This window comes from Eretmochelys imbricata, chromosome 1, assembly GCF_965152235.1.
Source record: "Eretmochelys imbricata isolate rEreImb1 chromosome 1, rEreImb1.hap1, whole genome shotgun sequence".
Classification (NCBI taxonomy): domain Eukaryota; kingdom Metazoa; phylum Chordata; order Testudines; family Cheloniidae; genus Eretmochelys; species Eretmochelys imbricata.
The window spans coordinates 262,327,730-262,347,678 of NC_135572.1; the positions used below are offsets into that span (position 1 = coordinate 262,327,730).

The window sequence follows — 19,949 nt, forward strand, 5'->3', positions numbered from 1 at the left end:
CCCAAACTATATATATATATTATATATTATATTATATTATATTATATTATATATTATATTATATTATACTTTATGAAGCATGAAAACAAAATCTTACTATTTATCATAGCCTCGGTAGTTGGATGCATTTCCCATCACATTTCCCTTAGCTGAAGGGATGTCACATGGTGATAAGTCTTAGTAGTGCACTTTTGACTTGGCTTTCTCTCTTTCAAGGGCCCCTCCCTCTCGTTTCATTCCAGGAACCTGGTATTTCCATCAAGGAGTTTGATGTGCCCAACTGAAACAATGACTGGGCCCCAGAAGGCTACCTCCCTCTTTTGCCAGGGCTGGTCAGCTACTTTCTGATTTTAACCTTTTATTTTCTCTTTCTTTGCCTCTAACTTCTTCAGCCTCTTTTACTGTTTTTTCTTGTTATGGATAATTGACCAACAGTCAGTTTACTGAATGATCACATCTGGTTTCTGAAACTGAATTGGTGACCAAAATACCCAAATGAAACATTGCTTTGAAATGGCTTGCCTGACTAAAGGCAAAACAAAAGCAACAATGCCAATTAAAAAGCACGATTCCAGACAACTAGCATTAAAGGCAATTAATTACCTTTAAGTCCAAATCAACGTATGATCTGAAGAATGCTGGAGAGTTAACTAGGGAGTAGTCCATTTGGGCAAAGACATCAATCTGGATTAGAACTGTAAGGGTGGTGGACAAAATAAAACATCCATTATCAAAAAAGTGTAACACTGCCAGTTATGTTTAATTAAAAGCAAAGGATAGTTCTCAGAGAAGAAAAATTCAAAGATGTTCAAAGGAAGTAGGGAGAAAAAAATCAGAACAGAAGTTTGTAGTTAAGAACCCAAGATGCTTCTTTTGCAAACTCCATTATTCAATACTGATTCAGACCTAATGCTCCACTTGTCCCACCAGCCCTTAGTTGACCACTTTCCCCACAATCCTGTTATTATGGGACACTAAAATTTGATCTAAAATAAAGAAAATTACTGTTTCAAAACATCAGAGCTAAGGATAGGGACTGTCTCTGGCATGTGGGTTGGTACAGCACCTAGCACAATGGGGCTCTAATCCATGCTTGAGGACTCTAAATGCTCCTTCAATATTACCAATGCTGCTACTTCATATTTTAAAAAGACAACATTAGCATTTATGAAGCTGTCAATCAGTGCTGAAGACATGGGGATGTTGTTCACAATTGCAGATAGCATATTATCAGACAATGTGAGTTTGGGGATATTTTCCCCCTAAATTATGAAAAGTGGTTTAGATCTATCTTCAGTATATTAGACAGTTAACTACTGGACTCAGGATCTGTTCTCTTCCATGTCTGCCACAATTCCCATGGACATTGTGTGTTCATAGACAGAGCATAGATTCCGATATGGTGGTGACTACACTGGCGGTGCATTTTAGGGATTAATCCTTCAGGATGCTGGGCACATCCCAAAAGATACGGTCTTTGACTCCCAGAGATCTTAATGATAGTTGTGAGTGCTCAGCACCTTGCCAATTCAGGCCTTTACAGATGAAGAAGTTACTCTATTGGGTTGGTTTTCAGTGAGCGTTTCAGTTTTGCATTTTGCAGTTCCAGTAAGTAGATGAGTGAGGGACATATTTTCAGAAGGGCTAAGATAAAGGGATGGATCCTGCTCAGTGCAAGTGTGTGGTGTGGGTCATACAAGCACAAGCTAAAGAGCGATGAGCAGAATGGGGAGCATGGGAGAACCCGATCCTGCAGTAATGAGACCACTGCTGTGTGGCCACCAAGTTATTCTTGCCTAGTACACACAGCATAGCCAAAGAAGGGAGCATATAGCTAAATGCCTTGTCTGCATGCTAAGAATTGTACTTAGCCTGTGTTTGCTTAGATATGCCTACTTTCTATCCAAACATTGCTTCTTTTACCCTGCTTTCTTGTAAGTAAGAAAGCAGGCCAATGAGGGGCTTGAGATCTACCACCTCTCTGCATGGAGGACTATGACTCATGCTTAACCTAACTTGTGCCCATATGTACTCTTCATTCATAACTGCGATGGAGCGCAGTAATCTTGTGGTCCCTGCTTCATGCTGAACAAGGATTTGCAGGACAGGACGTCCACTTTCCAGGCTGCAAGTGCCAATGTTGCGAACATAATTTTGTTATCTTTCTCTTGGACCAGGCTGCAGACTGGTCCACTTGTGGAACCACTACACTCACATTTGATTATAAATTAATAAGTTAAGCTTCCTTTCTCCTACATCAGTTACTGATGGCTGAGCCAGTCCACGTGGCTGTTGGTCTGGCTACGTATACATGTGCCTTTGTGGGAAAGATGCAGATGTGCCAGATAGGAGAAGGATTCTTCTGGCTTCTCAGATGAAATATGAACATTCTAATTCGGAGGTTGTGGGGGGAATGGATTAGTCCTTGAATCCCTCAGATATTTTTTCACCGCTCACACTCCCACAACTGAAATTTGTCTGTGTTGGGGTAATTTTTGAACACATTCAATTAAACAGCATCGCGGGCAGCATCCGACGAAAAGGCTACAAACTGAATAGCACAAAAATAGAAATGGAAAGAAAAGAAGTGTTGGAGACTCACCCTTAAGGGTTCTAAGCTCTGCATCCATCGTCTGGATTTTATGTTTGATGTTCAGGCACAGCTGTATGAGAACATGCAGAGGACACTAACATACTGGCTAGTGTGTATCTGAACCCTTCCCTCTCTTTCTGAGTCATGCCAGCTCCAGCAGTTGTGATTCTCTCCCTAACGTCAGGCTCCCAAACAGCATAATGTAAAGTTCAATACTGCCGAAAAATCACAGAGTACTTTTCCTGTACTACTAGTTGTAGAGAACTTTCTTTCTGGAATGTCTGAGTCTATGTTCTTTCCTTCAGGCTCCATGTATGCAGTTTAGGAGTCAACTGTGAAGTCTCTAGGTACTTAGATTGTAAGCTCTTTTGGGCAGGGACTGTCTTTTTGTTCTTTGTTTGTACAGCACACAGCACAAAGGGGTCCTGATCTGTGACTAGGTCTCGTAGGCGCTACGATAATATAAATAATAGATGGTCACAGATTTGTGACAATGCCATTTGTTCAAAAAATAACTGAGTATGACATACAAACCATATTGGTAAGTGTCATTACAACTGTCACGGGTACTGAACTTTTACATCATGTCAAAGAAGAGCCATGGGAGCTAGTGCCAGGCAATAAAAGTGACACAGGGTTAATCAGACTAAAGTTATATTTTGTCAGGTTACTCCTCAACCAAGTTCAAGGCTGTGGCCTCGGGGGTAATGCAATTTCTGGTATTCTTTACACCCCTCCTCTGAAACGATCTTTAAAGACTTACATTTCTTTCTAAGATGGTACTGATGGGCTTCTCCAGGTAAGCAGTAAAGAGATTATACAACCAGCTTGAGAAATAGGAAAAGAACAGAAAGGACTTTACCATTGTTTCAGTTATTAGAACAATTATTAATTGTTATATATTATTCATATATTATATATTAATTATATATTTATTTCAATATATTCATGGCTAAATTAGAGCTACATGAAATCTAATATCTAGGCTTGAGGCTACCCTAATAACCTGTAGTAGGATAGTATCCCAGTGTATAATGGACTTGCATGAAATCTGAAAACTGCAAGGCCACCTTTTGAATGAAGATAATTTCAATGCTGTATAGGCTAAAACGATGCAGAAGTGAAAAACACTATCATGGAGTAAGATGACTGGGCAGTTGATTATTTCTGCTCATGAATCTCAGACATATTACAGGACTAGTCTTACCTAAGGGTGAGAATTAGTAGTCTATTTGGAAAGTAAGGAATCCTGATGTTGAAATAGCTGTAGGGATTGCTCACTCATCGACATTCTCTCTCTCACTGTCTAAAAAAAAAAAAAGCTCCAACATATACCAAACCATTGAAACTGTGACCACTAATTTCTGTTTGCTTTGGACTTATCAATTTTTAAATTCCTAGGTGTGAACTTCATTCAAACATTGTTTGTTCCATGAAAAAATAAGCTGATTGATCTTGTCAGATGTTGTGGGTTATATTTTCAAAGGAGCCTCAACTTGGACTCCAACTGTGTGCATGCAACTTTGCATGAACAAATCATTTGCACACTAACACACACAAAATCATAGGAGTTACATTCACAAAACCCATATTCATATAGTTTGTTTGCCTAATTCAGGGTTTGTGCATATGTACACAAAAGATAGAGTTTACAAACGATAGTAGGAACAAACCAGACATGTTGCATACCCTGAAAAGAAGATTGTGTTTTCAAACATTTCTCTGAAAAATCTAATTCCAAACTCTGCTGCCTAGGTTAAGAACTTATGTCCTGCATTTGGACTCCTAAAACAAGCATTTGGGTGCCTAATTTTGACAAGAGGGCCTTGCACCATTGACTCTGCTAACTTTTCACTAGAATGAGTGACTGTAGAAAATCTCTTGCACATACTTAGTTCCTCCATTCAAGTTGAGTTTAATACCACTAATGCTTATCTGGCAGCTGTGAAGCAACATTGACAGGCAGCTTGTGTTATCCCGTGAGATTCTGAAGATTACTGTGATAAACATTTCTGAAATGGACACTGTAGCTCCTCCAAAGTCTGTGCTGCACAGATAATAACAAAGTCAGTTGAAAGATCTACTTTTAGAGAACACCCAAGAAACTACTGATTTGCCAAGTTCAAAGAGACTCTGATTCTTTCATCAAGATGAAGAAAACTCCCTCTCCCCCCATTATGTAATGATTAAAGTAGATTATAGTGGTGGCTTCTGTAAAGAAGCTGATTTCACACACTTGTTGCCTGGGCATGAGTTTTAGAATTATGCTGGGATTTAGCAAGGTTACTAAATGCCACAATTTCACAATGACTTTCTGATCCATTTTCTAGTTAATTCCAATTACAAGTCTTTCACAACTCTCAGATCTGTGATAACACTGCCACAAGAGCTATAGGACTGCAATTGAAGGAAACATTTTAAGTACTTGAGAGAAGATAATTATCTATCCTACTGAATTCAGTAAATTCTTCTTTATAGCCAAGGGGCAGATAGGAGAAGAGGGGACGGAGAAAGTCTGGGGGAATGGGGCATAGGGCTCTATAACCACTGGAGTACATTCCCCTTCAGAATCTTGAAATGAACCGAGGAGGAATGAGTCCCTGTTTTCTTCTGCTGTCAGGAAATAGCTGTGGAACTCACTGGTAAAGTGTGGGTCTCATCCACGTTTAGTGCCTGGTGGATAGCGAAGGGCAACAAAAATGATTAGGGGTCTAGAACACATGACTTATGAGGAGAGGCTGAGGGAGCTGGGATTGTTTAGCCTGCAGAAGAGAAGAATGAGGGGGGATTTGATAGCTGCTTTCAACTACCTGAAAGAGGGTTCCAAAGAGGATGGCTCTAGACTGTTCTCAATGGTAGCAGATGACAGAACGAGGAGTAATGGTCTCAAGTTGCAGTGGGGGAGGTTTAGATTGGATATTAGGAAAAACTTTTTCACTAAGAGGGTGGTGAAACACTGGAATGCGTTGCCTAGGGAGGTGGTGGAATCTCCTTCCTTGGAAGTTTTTAAGGTCAGGCTTGACAAAGCCCTGGCTGGGATGATTTAACTGGGAATTGGTCCTGCTTCGAGCAGGGGGTTGGACTAGATGACCTTCAGGGGTCCCTTCCAACCCTGATATTCTATGATTCTATGATAGCAAGGATAATAGCCTACTACTGCACCAGTTAGAGTTAGAGATCTGTGCTGTGGATCTAAAGGTCCAGACGCTGCTGATGACCTAAGCTGGGGTCAATATGGTTCCATAGGATAAACAAAAACAATAGAAATTCCATTTTATTTTAAAGTTAGAAAATTACAACAAATCTACATTAAAACACAGATGCAAAAATAATACGGAAAAAATAATATTCAGTCATGTAATTAAAGACAGTATAAGCATATGCACAACAGGGTCGAATTAAGGTTGCACAGGAAGGGACTGTCTCAACTTGGTGTAAACTGATAAAAAACATATGACCTCCTTATGCATCAAAAGAGTTCAAGTAGTAACTACACTGTATATTTTCCATTTTAATTCTCTTTCCAAAAGACTGTTTCTGGGGTACACAGTACTATACTTACAATAGCCAGGTTTCTATTCACTGGTTTGCACTGACGCTCTGTGAAGCATGTCCAACTGATAGTTTAATCCCAGTCCCAGGTACGAAGGATACAGAAGTACCTGGGAACTCAATGGTGTTAATTCTGAGTGTGTGAAAACAGAAATAGAGATATTAATTTGCATTCCAAACTGAATCTTTCTGAATCCTATTAAAGTAAAAAAAGCCATGAGTTATGATTTAAAACACTTGGTGTAACATTCTGTGGTAGAACTATCCAAACATCTGAGGGAAAGGAACCCTCACATGAGGATATATGCAAAAAGAAAAGGAGTACTTGTGGCACCTTAGAGACTAACAAATTTATCTGAGCATAAGCTTTCGTGAGCTACAGTTCACTTCCCCTGAGGGAATGGGTCCTCTTGACTCAAAGCTGAGCTATGCTCTTAAACAAAAAGAAATTGTCAGATGCAAGGTTGAACCGTACCCATGAAGAAGGGACACCTCTGCAACATTAGGCTGAACCAACCCCTGAGAAAAGGGGTACCAGAGCTGTGGCAGAGCCCTATCCCTCAGGGGAAAAAAACTGCTTGAAGCTGATCACCCCCTTTGGAAAAAGTGACCCACTATAAAACTGAAACTTGGGGGCAGAGGAAGGGGGAATAGAACCTTCTCTTTGCTGAAACTGAATGTCACACATAGGTCTAAATTCAGCATGTCTGAGTGGCAGTATTGGCTGAAGGGTGAGCATTGCAGGTCATCTCATCTCCCCCTCCCCTGCTTCAATAAAGGATTCTTATGAGGTTATAAAAAGAAAAGGAGTACTTGTGGCACCCTAGAGACTAACAAATTTATTAGAGCATAAGCTTTCGTTAGCTCACTTCATCGGATGCATGCTATGAACATTACAGAGAATCTTAATTGAAGTCTTCCCTGCCAAAATAAATGCTCAGTGAATTCAAGGGATTTGCCTTCTTGCAAGCATGTGTGGAATTCAGCTAAACTCTCAAAGTGTTACCATGAATCTTGTGTTATTGGTTGGGTTTCTTATAGTTACTCATTATCTCCTGATTTCTGGCAGAAACTTTTGCCCTTATTCTACATGGCTGCCATTTCCCATTACTTTCAATGGGACTGAAACCACAAGCTACCCTGGGTCAAGATGGCTACACCTTTCCTACAGCATTCAGGTGGCAGTGAAGCTGCCCCTAATAAAGATGAATGCCACACTTTATGCTGTCCAGCGGTATTAAAGTCAGGTTGTCTCAAGGAAGATGGCCACCCATATGATATGTGGTTAGGAAACTGGGCTGAAGAGTGGGAGTGAAAAGGGACTGATGGGGCAAGGAGGAGATTACGGAGAACAGGAGGGAGACACCGAGGAAAGTGGGTGTAGAAGATATGCTGATGGCAGTACAATTTCTTGAAGAAATTTAGCCCCCTTTTCCTATTTCTGAAGTATATTCAAAGAGATGGTGATTTCAGTACATTGTTTGAAATTATTTAATATTTGATATGGACATATTTCAGTCCATGGATTGTCTGCAAACTGCTTGCTGCAAGTATTGTTTCAAGCATTTAATAGTCACAACTGAAAACATTAATTGTTTTAACAGCATGTATATAGCATGGCATATTTCTATTCCCTGACTGGATAAACATATGATTGAGATTTCTGGTGTGAATCCTTGCAAATATGAATTTAAAATTTGTTTTCTATGACTAATTTCTGCCTGGCCTTGCACTGATGCTTAAGGGGAAAGGACTTGCAAGGAACCGTCCTTCCAGCCCTTGAACCAATCTTTGGCAGAGTGAGAGGGGCTGATTCATGATTTAATGCTTGGGGTTGGCAATACTGGGGTGATTCTGCCGATAGGTATGGGAGACCTCACAGATAGAGCCTTGCAAATCTGTGGATACCCGCTTTATATCCGCGGGTATCTGCATCCACAGGTCATTTTTGCAGATTGCGGATCAGATGCAGATACAAATTTTGTATCCACACAGGGCTATACTCACAGGGCCAGGGCTGCCCCAAAATATGACAGGGCCCAGTGTCAAATAATGTATGTACATACCTACCAATGTTCGAAAATTAAAAATACATTTTAATTTGTATGAATCTGCATAAATTTGCATGTGTTTACACTGACCTACACCTCACTTCACACATTCATTTCATACAATCCAGTACTCATGCAATTTGCACCTGCTCATTCCACACCCACCTCCACTCCACTCCATCTATCCCTTCCACTCATTGTGAACACATCCTCAGGACCGTAGTAAGAAAGCTCTAGCAAGCCATTCTTTAAAGCTACAAGGAGGGATGGGGAGGCCATACCTTTTTTAGACAGACACCAAGGGAATCACCATGCTCCTTGGGTGGTGTTTGTGATGACATCCCTCATCCCTCCACTAGGTCTCTGTTCATAGAAAGAGGATGTCCATTATTACAGGTAAATCCCACATAGTGCAAGGATAGGGGAATCCCCTGGTACTTGGTCACAAAAAGCAGAGACTGAGCATTGGAGTTCAGTCTGCTGGTGAGGCTAGGCCCTGCCCACTAGGGAAGGGACCTGCCCACTGCTCTGGAGAATTTAGAAGGGAAGGGAAATCAGGGACTATTGTGAGTAAGGAAGCAATCTTGTGCGGTTGGGCTAGGATTTTAACTCACTGGCTTATTACTCACAGGGTATGCAAGTTTCTGTTTTGGTGTTTAATTACATCCTAATAGAAAAGCTTTCAACTGAAGAGAAGGGACTCCATTAAAACTGTGCTGTTCTAGCAGCTTGCTTCATTTTGGGGAAAAGTAGGAACTCCAACAGACAACAGGCCTGATTCTCCGCAGCCTTGACTCTCATGCAGTCATTTACACCTACACAAAGTGTGTGTATAGCACCACCAAATCAGAATGGCATCTTGTCCTCCTTAAGTCCATTCAAAAAGCAATTGCCAAAGTAATCTTCCTGTCTTGATCACTCCAATCATGTCACCCCTTGTCACCTTTTTCATCCAACCACTTGCCCCACTTTTTCTTATCCAACACAATCTTCTTATCTCTGCTATTTAGGCCCTTCATGGTGTTAAGTTGTTACAGATGACAGCCTTTACAGGCTATCATTTCCATGTTACCCTCAAACACATCTGTGCTTATTCCCCTGCTGCCCCTTATGCATTGGAGGAACTCCCTGTAAAAGTCTGCAAAGCCACTACATAGTCATCCTTCAGATCTTGCCTTAAAACTCACCTCTAGCAGGATACTTACAAAATCCTTGAAAATGGCTGGGCAAAGGGAGCAGAGCACTTTTCAAAGTCCTGCACTTAATACCATAACAGTAAACAAAAGGGCTTTATAAGCCATCTTAACCCACTGGGCTGAGACACCCACCCTCATCACTACAACACTGTAAGCTAGTTTATTTTATTGTTTCGAAACTCACTTCCATAGTTTACTCACCCTGAAACAGTGTAGACGAGGTTACCAAATCTGACTTTCTCAGGGCCACTCCCGTTTGGGAAGATTTATTTTTTTATTCCTTGCTTCAGGCTCTCCATCCCAACCTCCTTTATTACAAGAGAACAGACACCACTTCCAATTCTTTTGATATGGCTGGAAAGTTTGTACTATGTAAACCAGGTTTAGGGGATTTTCAATTTCCAAAGTATAGCACCAAATTATAAAGTTAAATAACCAGCTTTCTGGACTTCTAAGTTTTAAAGCAATACTTCTCCATTTGTAAAACTGTGCTCACAGCCATTCCTTAAATCCTCAGCAAGTCTTCATGGCATCTTGTGAAAAAAACTCAATTGTCACTAACATTAACATAAACAAAAACTATGCTTAGTGCTTATTAAGGTTACATCCGGACCCATCCCACCCACACAAACCTTGAAAGCATGGAAACAACAAATTAAGGGAAAAGTCTTCAGCATTCCTAGCCACCTTCAGATCACCTTGTTGTCATTAACACCCCCCCGATGTTCTGGTTTAACTTGGATTTAAACTTGGAGAGTGGCCAGTTTGGATGAGCTATTACCAGCAGGAGAGTGAGTTTGTGTGTGTATGGGGGTGGGTTTTTGGAGGGGGGTGAGGGAGTGAGAGAACCTGGATTTGTGCAGGAAATGGCCTAACTTCATTATCATGCACATTGTGTAAAGAGTTGTCACTTTGGATGGGCTATCACCAGCAGGAGAGTGAATTTGTGTGGGGGGGTGGAGGGTGAGAAAACCTGGATTTGTGCTGGAAATGGCTTTTAGATAAGCTATTACCAGCAGGACAGTGGGGTGGGAGGAGGTATTGTTTCATATTCTCTGTGTATATATAGAGTCTGCTGCAGTTTCCACGGTATGCATCTGATGAAGTGAGCTGTAGCTCACGAAAGCTCATGCTCAAATAAATTCGTTAGTCTCTAAGGTGCCACAAGTACTCCTTTTCTTTCTGCGAATACAGACTAACACGGCTGTTACTCTGAAACACTCCATACAGCATTCACTTCCATCTCCAGCAGATACTGAAATGCAATAAGCATTCCAACTTCACCCGACTAATTCAACCACTTTAAACCTTGATGATGGCCTACCTCACAATCTTTTGTACTAATGGATCAGCAGGTCTGATTATCACATAGCCCATTCATTTGGAAAATTATTCTGCTTTTCACATTGCTTAGGTCACTTAACGTTTTGAGAGACAGAACTCTTATTAAAACGAAAGTCTGAGGGCAACCTCATGCTGCAGCTACCACTGCTCCATAATAACTGAAGAATCTCCATTGCTTTATATAATGTCAGTCTCTGATCCTGAAAACCCTTATGCACATAAGTAACATTACACATGTAAGCAGTCACAATGAATTTAGTGGAACTACTTACGTGTGAAGTAATTCATATGCTTTACTGTTTGCAGGATCAGGGCTGTATCTATCAGACTCTTTTTGTCACCAATTTATTATTAAAGATTCCCATGTGCCTAGATCATCATCTTCTTTGTATGGCTAATGTAAACGTAGAACAACTACAATTTTACATTTAGATGGTTAAGCCAGATAATTGTGTCTGGAGCAGAGCGTATTGCTGTGATGCCTCCTTTGTATGTGTTAATCGGGCATTGAGTTGTTATATGTTCCATGGTCTGTTCTGGGTGACCACAATCACACACTGGAGAATCTTTAATTCTCCATTTGTGCAACAAGTATCCGCATCAGCCATGTTTTGTTTAGATACGGTTTAGGGTTGCCCAGGAGTAAGGCCCTACCAAATTCGTGGCCGTGAAAAATGCTTCATGGACCGTGAAATCTGGTCTTTTGTGTACTTTTACCCTATACTATACAGATTTCATGGGGTAGACCAACATTTCTCAAACTGGGAGTCTCGACCCAAAAGAGGGTTGTGGGGGTGGGTGGGTTGCAAGGTTATTATATGGGGGGGTCGCAGTATTGTCACCCTTATTTCTGTGCTGCCTTCAGAGCTGGGTGGCTGGAGAGCAGTGGCTGCTGGCCGGGCGCCCAGCTCTGAAGGCAGCGCAGAAGGCAGCACCATCAGCAGCAGAGAAGTAAGGGTGGCAATACCATACTGTGCCAACTTTTGCGCTGCTGCCTTCAGAGTTGGGTCAGGACCCCTACAACAACAACACTGTGAAATTTCAGATTTAAATATCTGAAATCATTACATTTACAATTCAAAAAATCCTATGACCATGAAATTGACCAAAATTGACCGTGAATTTGGTAGGGCCCTACCCACGAACTTCGTGTGAGATTGAAGCCAGGGATCTTCTGTGTTGGTTTTTATTTGTGACTTCTTGTGAACTCCAGTCAGAGCCATCCCTTGGGTAGGGTGAATCAGGGCGATCGCTCCAGGCCCTGTGCTTTGGGGGGCCCCAGAGACCGGTGCGATTGGTCAGCATGGTTGGTCCCGGAAGAGACGAAGCCGTCACTTCGGCCCGAGTCCTGCACCCCCCAAGGGACAGCCCTGAGTCCAGTAAGCTTGCCAAGCTTCAATAGGGTTGAAGTTGCATCGTTGAAGGTTAAATGCATGGGTCCTAAAGGGCTTACGTGGAGTTCAAGCGGTGGTGAGAGAGGTTGTTAAGATCGTAGTGGATGGTAAAATGTTCATTTTCCATGATTCCCGATGGGTTGCGGCATCATGGTAAATGGATGGGGAGCAATGTGTGGCAGCACTGGCAGCCAAGGTGTTGGGGTTGACCTGAGGATTCTGGTGATGCACCACACTGCAGTGTTCAGTTGGACATCAACGAGTAAGTGTGGCTACTTCTGGTCCACGCCAGTGCATAGTATTCAGTTACAGAGTACATAAGGGCCATCACTGATGTCTGTAACACTGATGTTGATGCTCTCCAGCTTGTGAGTGTCAGTTTCTGGACCAGGTTGACCTTGTCTTCGTCTTGTCAGATGGTTGCGGAAGGTTAGCATGCAATCCAGCTTCACTCTGAGATAGGTGTGAGAAATGAGTGGACCTGGCCCTCACTTTTAGCAAAGTGAAGTTCACAGTTACAGTCGCATGTTAGAGTAATAAATCCCAAGTTTTTACTTTTCCTCTCTTGTCTCCACTGTTTACCTGTCATGGCCTTCAGAACCAGGGCTGGCTCTACAGCTTTTGCTGCCCCAAGCAGTGAAAAAAACTGCCACCGCAGATGGCAAAAGGGAGAAGCTGCCGCTGATTTGCTGCCGGAACAGAGGAGCTGCCGCCGAATTGCCACCGCCGCGGAAACACTGCTGCCCCTTTCTAACTGCTGACCCAAGCACCCGCTTGGAACGCGGGTGCCTGGAGCTGGCCCTGTGCAGAACATTACCAAGAATGAATCCTTACCTTGATCCAGCCCTTGCTGAATTCATGCCGTATTAATAATAAAATCATCATCATTAATTCACTAAGCACCCAAAATTGTGCTAGGTGCTGCCCAGACACATAATAATTCCTCCTCTGGCCCAGTGACATGATCTAAAGCTTAGAAAAGATAGTGAGAGCAGCAAGGAATGGAGCAGTGAGAACAAGGGAAACAAACATAAAGTAAGAAGGTTAAAGAGGTATAATCACACATACAAGCTTGCTGTTTTTGTGTTAATAGTTAGAATAATTGATGAAAATCAGTTTTTTGAGGGGAGTACACAGTGAGGAGGGAGAGAAGGGAGATGTGGTGGTTGTGGTGGAAAAGGAGCTGGAATGGGCACCGGACATGGAAAGTGTGAGAGGAAGGTGGTGGGAAAGGCCCAAAGAGAGCTGGAGGGTGAAATGGTGGACAGAGGAAGCAATAAGAAAGGTAAGATGCAAAGTTGGCAGTTGTGAGGGAGGTCAGGCTGCAGAGAGTGTCACCTTCCCAAAGTTCCCAGCCAACTCTGATGTAGTTGTGATGGTGTAATGAAAAGTAAATATATGTACTGAGGACCAAGTGGCAACCTTACTAGTGTCCAGAATTGGAGCATCACTCAGGAATGCTACCGATGTAGCTTGAGCTCTCGTTGAATGGGCAAAGAGTCTCTGTGGAGGAGGGGTGTTTTTCACCGCATAGCTGGTAGTACAGGAAGAAGTCCATCTGGAGGTTGTCTTTGCTGACACCACTTGGCCCTTCATCCTACCCGCAGAGGAAACAACAAGTTGAGGAGATTGTTTGAATTGCTTGGTTCCGTCCATACAGAAGGACAGTGCTCTCTTAACATCCAAGGCATGCCGGTGCTCCTCTTCCCCAACAGAATGTAGTTTTGGGAAGAAAAATACCTAGTTTAATTGTGATGAAAAGCCAAAACTACTTCAGTTAAAAATGTAGGTTGCTGTCTCAAAGTCACCTTATCCTTGATAAATCGTCAGACCAGCATCAATGCTTGCAGCTTGCCCACCCTCCTAGCTGATGTGATGGCGATAAGGAAGGCTGTCTTTTGAGACAAGTAAGACTAGGAACAAATCGCCAAAGACTCAGACAGGGGGTCCACAAGAGCCGTTAACATGGTACTGAGGTTCCCAAGTGGTACCAATGCTTTAACAGGTGGAAAAAGTGGGGTAATCCCTTTGAGACTCCTTGCCACCATAGGGCTGGAGAACAACTAACTGAACCTGAATAGGAGGGCAAATGGCTCAAATTGCTGTTGGTGAACGCTCAGGGAAAGCCCTGAAGAGTTTAGAGGCAAATACTCCTGAAGGCTTGCCACTGCAGACTGAATCCACTGACTAGCCCAAACCAAAAAATGTTTCCACTTAGTCAAGTCAACCTAATGAATTGCTTCCTGCTGTTAAGCAATACCACTTTAACTGCTACAGAACGGCCCTCTCTTCACAATTTAACCATCCAGAAGCCATGCTGGCTGTTCAGGTCTGGGTATAACACTCAGTGTTGTTGAAAAAGCAGATCTAGAAGAGGAGGCAGAAGCTGTACAGGTTGTACTGGGAGGCTGCAGAAAGTGGAAAACCAGCATAGTCTTAATCAAGCTGGGGTAATAAGAACTACCGTGGTGCGATCCAATTTCAGTTTGTGAATGACCTGCAGGATCAGAGAGGTTGGGGAATGCATATTGTAATGGGGTCAGCCAAACTCCTGAGTGCACCCTTATGGCCAGAGGTGACTCTGCAGTGCCCTGCTACCAATTTCTCCCCTCTTCAGGGCCCTTTAATAACTCATAGTCCATAGGTAATTAAAACATTTCCTCCTGTGGTTCCATTTGAGTCCTTACATGCTGCCCTCTAGGCCCCACCACCAATTAATTCACCCTCTCCCTTTAGGTAGGGAGCCCACAGCCCTTTTTCCACAGCTAGGTTCCACTTTAAAGTGTCTCAGGCTTTGCCTGGCTGGAGCTCAGCCATCAGGTTTCCAGGGCCCCCAGCCCTTCTCCCAGTCAGGTTCTCTAGCAGGAGCTGGGCCCAGAACTTCCAGACATTATCTGGCTGAAGCTTAGTCTTCTGGTTCTGGCTTCCAGGCCTAAACCCTTTGCTCAGTCAGGGTCTCTCAAGCAGGAGCCTTCTACTCACTTCAGGTCCTCTCTATCACAGCTCTCTTGGTCTCAGGGTCTCCCCTGCAGGAGCCTTTAACACCCTCTGCAGTCTCTCTACCATTTCATGAGCTCCCCCCCACTTGGTTTCAGTCTCCTCCTGCTCTTTATAGGGCAGTCACCCTGATCTCTCCAAGGTGTAGCTCATTCTGCAGTCAGAATGGACTAACCCCAGCCCTCCAGACCTTAAGAGGTGAGCCATCCTGTTACATAATCACTGAGTCAACAGAAAGGCATCACTTAGTGAGCCAGGACTTGAGAGCAAAAGTGGTGGCACTTGACTGATGGAGCACCCCAGGTTCAAAAGTAAGTCCTCAGTACACTGTTTCTGAGGGACAACTCATGATCACGAGAGAATTTCCTGCTGACAAAAGTAGCCAAGTAGTTCTGGGAACCAGGTAAGTTAGCAGCTACTGGAGTGATGTTTACCTTCATGCAGAAGTCCCAGAGGCTCACCACCTCCTTGCAGAGCCGTGTGGACCAAGTTCCTCCCTTGTCTGTTCAGATAGAACATGGCAGTTGTACTGCTGGTCAGGATCTGGACTGATAAGCCCCTGATGAGAGGAAGAAAAGCACCACATGGTTTGTGAATTGCCTGGAGCCTGAGGACATTGATATGAAGATTAGCTTCCTGCTCTGTCCATAATGTTTGGGTTCACGAGCCCTCTAGATTGGCATCCCACCCAATGGAAGAGGCATCAGCTACAACTGGCTTATTTGGGAGAGGACAGGAGAACGGAACACCTGCATATACATGAGAACAAATTAATGGGAGACAAAGTAGCCTCCTGGGGCAACACTGGTTCTTCCAATAAAAGATAATCCTATGGGAGATGTTGGTCAGGAGGGATAACTTATGCTTGCACCTCTAACGTATGAGGATCTGGAGGCTGTCTCAAAGCAGGATCTGGAGACCTTCTCCTCAAGTGAGGAGGAAAATGTGATGGGGAGATTCTGGGCACCTCCCAGGGATTCCACAGGGGCCTATAAGGGAGAGTATAGCGCATAGGTGGCCTGTAAGCATCGGGCAATGACAATCTGTCTCTGCTGGAGGATTCCCATCCAGACCTGAAAGGCCTTCGGAATAGTCAGTAGTCAAAGGAGGTGCTCAACCTGATGGGGCTACTAGACGCTGAAATTTGTCTGAAGCCCAGTGTGAAGAAAGCAATGTTGGTGCTGACAACATTATGGTGATCAGTACTGCAAAGGTTTCTTGGCACACAGATGGTCTCACATCTATGTCTGGTAACACAGATGGAACAGAGGAATAAACTGAAGTCAGGACCCTCTATGACAGTGGTCCTAGTATCGGAGCCATAGGTGCTGAAGTTGAGGGAGCAACAGATTCCAGATTCGAATGGTGTCTCAGTACTAATGTGGAGTGTGACTCTATAGCAGACAGTGCCAAGGTAGAGTCCTTGGTTTGTCTTGGGACCATCATTAGTATAAACTAATGGCAATCTTTGCCCTGGTGCCAAAGTGAGGCCAAGGGCAGCAGCCATCTAGTAGGGTCTTGCATGAATGGTGAATTGGGGGAAGACAGCAAAGCAGTTCTTTCACCGATTGATATACCTGCGGTGTGATAGGTACCAAGATAGATGGTGGCTTGATGTCCATCGGTGCCGGACTTTATGGCTGTTGCATGGATGCTTTTGGAGTCAATGATATGACACTAGGATCCTCCTGCCCCATTACAAGGGAGACCTGAGATGACAACCCAGTTCTAGCCTGGACACCTGGTGAGCCACCATGCTATTCAGAGCCTCTCTTTGAGAAGGAGGATAAACCTCACCTAGCCCAAATGGCTTCAGTCAGTTTTATGGGTCCTTTTGTGTGGAACTCCAGAGCAAGAAGATTGAACTCTCCTTCTCCTTGGAAAGGAGTCAGAGTCCAAAGGCCTGTCCGAAGCTTCCCTAGGGTTAGTGGTTCAATAAATAGGATGATCAGGCGTTGGTCCTGGTGCTGAGGCAGGCCTTATGGCCTGTTCCATGAGGTGTTGCTTGAGGCACAGCTTTCCAGAAATCTGTGTACACTTTTAGAAGGTGCGACAGATGCAACATCATTCAATGTGTCTCTCATCAAGAGGCAATAAACAGAGTTTGTGGGGATCAGTATTAAGTATAGATAGTGCACATGATGTGGGTCGCATCTACACAATACACAGAGAGCTGCATATGCGGCTCACAATGGTAAATATATTAAGAACCACTGATTTAGGCTAATGTCAGGAAAATCTTGCTGAAAGTGAGATCCAATAGGTGTGCAGTAGCCTTCCACATCTTTGGGGACTTTTAAAATTTTACTGGACAAAACACTAGAAAGTTTGCAATTGGGAACAACCTTATAAGGTAAGGATTGGATGAGCTAATCCAAAGTTTTCAAACTATGGTCTGTGGACCACTGGTGGTCCATGAACAGCTGATTGGTCAAATGATGGCAACTGTTTCCAGCTGCTATGCTGCATTATAAGACAGCTAAAGATATATATTAAATACTTTCCTAACATTACTTTTCCATGTTCTTATGTAAGCAGTGACTGTAGCTGTCACAGTGGTATTGCACAGTTGTGAACAGGAGAGGAGGTGGTCAACGCAACAAATACTTTATGTTAAAATATGATCCACATTATGAAAGTGTTTCAGAATCCCTGAAATAATAGCTCTTTTCATCTCTAATATTTATGATCCTCTGGATTTCTGGAATCCTTCCACTGACAAATTTTAAGCAGTCCAAAATATAAAGTTATTAGGTGATACAATTTGAAATTGTGCAGAATAGACTGCTTAAAGTGAGGAATCTTCAATCTACTCCAAATAATACATTGGCCCTTTTTGTAAAGCACTTACAGTAGAACCTCAGAATTACGAACACCAGTGTTAAGAACTGACTGATCAACCACACACCCATTTGGAACCGGAAGTATACAATCAGCCAGCAGAGACAAAAAAACAAACAAACAAAAAAGACAAATACTGGGCAGTACTGTTTCTGTGCTTGTTTCATTTAAATTAAGATGGCTAAAAGCAGCATTTTTCTTCTGCATAGTAAAGTTTCAAAGCTGTATTAAGTCAATGTTCAGTTGTAAATTGTTGAAAAAACAACCATAACATTTTGTTTAGAATTATGAACATTTCAGAGTTACAAACAACCTCCATTCCCGAGGTGTTCGTAACTCTCAGGTTCTACTGTACCACTGTCTTTAGTTTAATTAGCATGGGTGAATTGAAAAGAATATTATTCCATGTAACGACAAAGGGCCAGATTTTCAAAGATGTTTAGGCACCTAAAGATATAGCTAGACACCTTGCTGAATTTTCAAAAGCGCTTGAGCAGGTTAGGTGCCTGATTTCAATGGGAGCTAGGGAATTATTCTGTTTAGGCACTTTTGAAAATCCCAGTAGACATTTATCTACATCTTTAGGTGCCTAAAAGCCTTTGAAAATCTGGCCCCAAAAGGCCCTTAACTATAGAAGGGGAAAAAACAGCATTCTTTCTTTCTATTTTAAAAAGCACTGATTCATAAAGCTTAAGGTGCTTTTATAATCATTTTAAATACACCAACCCAGGGATGAATATCCCAAACAAAAGGACATTTTCGCCGAATCAAGCTCTCCCCACAGAATCATTCTACAAATTACAAATCAAAACCCATACCGAGCCAAAACATTCCTCAATTTAGCCCTTCCCCAAAAACCAAACAGACCAGCCTTGCAGCATGCCCTAGAAATCAGCAAATTCAGAATATGGCAGGTCAAATGGAGTAGTGAATTCCACAGTTGAGGAACCCACACAAGAATTCTCTGCCAGCATTATCTTGTCTTTGAAAGCCCCGGGGGGTGGGGGGGGGGTGGGGGGGGGGGAAGAAGAGGGTGAGGCGGGTCGGACGAATAACACACGAGGACCTCCGCTGATTGCAGTTGCTGTAGTATCACAAATAGATATTGATCTCTCCCATGAGCAAGTCCCAAACCATTCAGGACTTTATTGTCAAAGCTGAAACCTTAAATTCCACTTTGAAACTAATCAGAAGGCAGCAGAGACTATGAGTGCAGGTGAACAGCATAGTGATGGGCACAGTACAGGAACCAAAACAGAATAGGATATAGTATGTGTAAAGTGCTGTCCACTTGAAGCACCACTTAGCCTGAAGTCACATTCTGCATTAATTTACATTTCCAAGTGATTTTAAGATGTAGCACACATTTCATTAGTCTTATCTCACAATGGCAAAGGCCTACATAACTCCAACAAGATCTGTATCTGAAAGAAAAGATCGCATCCTTGTTGATACAAGGGGATCGAAACCAGCAGTATTAGTCACTGATACTGTCTGCACATCCAAATATTGCTTAGGATTGAACATGAACCCCAAATTGTCAACCTATGGGCTCGTCTACACTGGCACTTTACAGCGCTGCAACTTTCTTGCTCGGGGGTGTAACCCTCCCCCGAGTGCTGAAAGTTTCAATACCGTAACGTGCCAGTGTAGACAGTGCCCCAGCACTGGGACCTGCCCTCCCAGCGCTGGTAGCTAAGCCCCTTGTGGACGTGGATTTTTTAGAGCGCTATGCTGTGACTACACAAGCCATGTTAAAGCGCTCCCGGGGCAGCACTTTAACATTGCCAGTGAAGACGTGCCCTTAATAACAAGCAGTGGTTGCACTCCCTCAGTCCAGGGGCTGATGTAATCTCCACCATTTCTTCCAGTTGCTTTCCCCCACCAACAAACTTTACTTAGTCTTGTCAGGGCTGAGCTCTCAAAGCCCCAGTCTCTGTCAGGAACTGGGTTAATTGCATCAGCTGGGACCGATGAAAGA

At 43.1% G+C, this 19,949-nt stretch overlaps 1 long non-coding RNA gene across 1 annotated transcript; it reads right to left on the reverse strand.

Annotated features, from left to right (window-relative positions):
• Positions 1-8,506: 8,506 nt before the first annotated feature.
• LOC144271666 (uncharacterized) lies at positions 8,507-13,705 on the reverse strand. The gene is made up of 3 exons (XR_013347397.1): positions 13,558-13,705; positions 9,594-9,700; positions 8,507-8,559 (listed from the first exon to the last, which is right to left on the reverse strand). It is a non-coding gene; the product is annotated as an uncharacterized LOC144271666 (long non-coding RNA).
• Between the last annotated feature and the right edge of the window lie 6,244 nt (positions 13,706-19,949).